Genomic DNA, 1,660 nt, shown 5'->3' with positions numbered 1-1,660 from the left:
CAGACAGACTGTAACTATACAAGACTCCAGACAGACTGAGCAAGAGAAAAGAGCTGATTGTGGACTACAGGAAAAGGAGGGCTGAGTAGCGCTCCGTTTACATCGACAGGGCTGTAGTGGAGCCGGTCGAGAGCTTCAAGTTCCTTCGTGTCCACATCACTAACAAACTATCATGGTCCAAACACACCAAGACAGTCGTGAAGAGGGCACGACAACGCCTATTCCCCCTCAGGAGACTGAAAAGATTTGGCATGGGACCTCAGATCATCAAAAAGTTATACAGCTGCACCATCGAGAGCATCCTGACTGGTTGCATCACCGCTTGGAATGGCAACTGCTCGCCATCCGACCGCAAGGCGCTACAGAGGGTAGTGCGTGCGGCCCAGTACATCATTGGGGCAAAGCTCCCTGCCATCCAGGACCTCTATACCAGGCGGTGTCAGAGGAAGGCCCTACAAATTATCAAAGACTCCAGCCACCCTAATCATAGACTGTTCTCTCTGCTACCGCACGGCAAGCGGTACCGGAGCGCCAAGTCTAGGTCCAAAAGGCTCCTTAACAGGTGTGAAAAGCGTTCCACATGGATGCTGGCCCATGTTGGCTCCAATGCTTCCCACAGTTGTGTCAAGTTGGCTGGATGTCCTTTGGGTAGTGGACCATTCTTGATACACACGGGAAACTGTTGAGCGTGGAGAAAAAAAACCCAGCAGCATTGCAGTTCTTGACACAAACCGGTGCGCCTGGTACGTACCACCATACGGTTTATGTACTCGCCGACGTAGTTTCCCCATATACAGTAGTGCACTGCTTTTGACCAGAGCCCTATTCCCTACCCTAGCCCAATGGGCCCCGGTCAAAAGTAGTGCACTATATAGTGAATAAGGTGCCATTTTTGGACGCAACCAATGTGTTCTCCTACCCTCTTGGTCTGTGTCTGGGCAAGGTATGACATCATAGAGTGGAATTACAGAAGATTATTATAATTTAAAATCCCAGTTTGACCACATTTACAGCATGGCAACCCGCTTAACAAACTGCTTAATAAATAGCCGAATGAATAAATGGGTTGGAAATCATGTGTTGCTAGCCTCGTGTTTCTAACATATAAAAGCCTTACTACATAAATATAATTCCATAATGGGTCTGAGGATATTTCCATAACCCCGGGCAGGGTATTCATACAGCATTTTTCACCAACTTGGTCTCCGCTGTGGCAGGCTACCCCACATTTAAATCAACGGCACATTGGACCTGTTTTACACCCAGGAGAGGGGGAGGAGGAAAGGGTGAGGCGGAAGGAGGGGGAGTGGTGAGGAGAGGGGGAGGAGGAGGAGTGGTGAGGAGAGGGGGAGGAGGGGGAGTGGTGAGGAGAGGGGGAGTGGTGAGGAGAGGGGGGAGGAGGAGGAGTGGTGAGGAGAGGGGAGGGAGGGGGGAGTGGTGAGGAGAGGGGGAGGAGGGGGAGTGGTGAGGAGAGGGGAGGAGGAGGAGAGGGGGAGGAGAAGGAATGGTGAGGAGAGGGGGAGGAGGGGGGAGTGGTGAGGAGAGGGGGGAGGAGGAGGAGTGGTGAGGAGAGGGGGAGGAGGAGGAGTGGTGAGGAGAGGGGGAGGAGGGGAGTGGTGAGGAGAGGGGGAGGAGGTGGAGTGGTGAGGAGAGGGGGAGG

This window comes from Coregonus clupeaformis, chromosome 7 (genome assembly GCF_020615455.1).
Source record: "Coregonus clupeaformis isolate EN_2021a chromosome 7, ASM2061545v1, whole genome shotgun sequence".
Taxonomy (NCBI): domain Eukaryota; kingdom Metazoa; phylum Chordata; class Actinopteri; order Salmoniformes; family Salmonidae; genus Coregonus; species Coregonus clupeaformis.
This window is presented reverse-complemented; position numbering follows the sequence as displayed.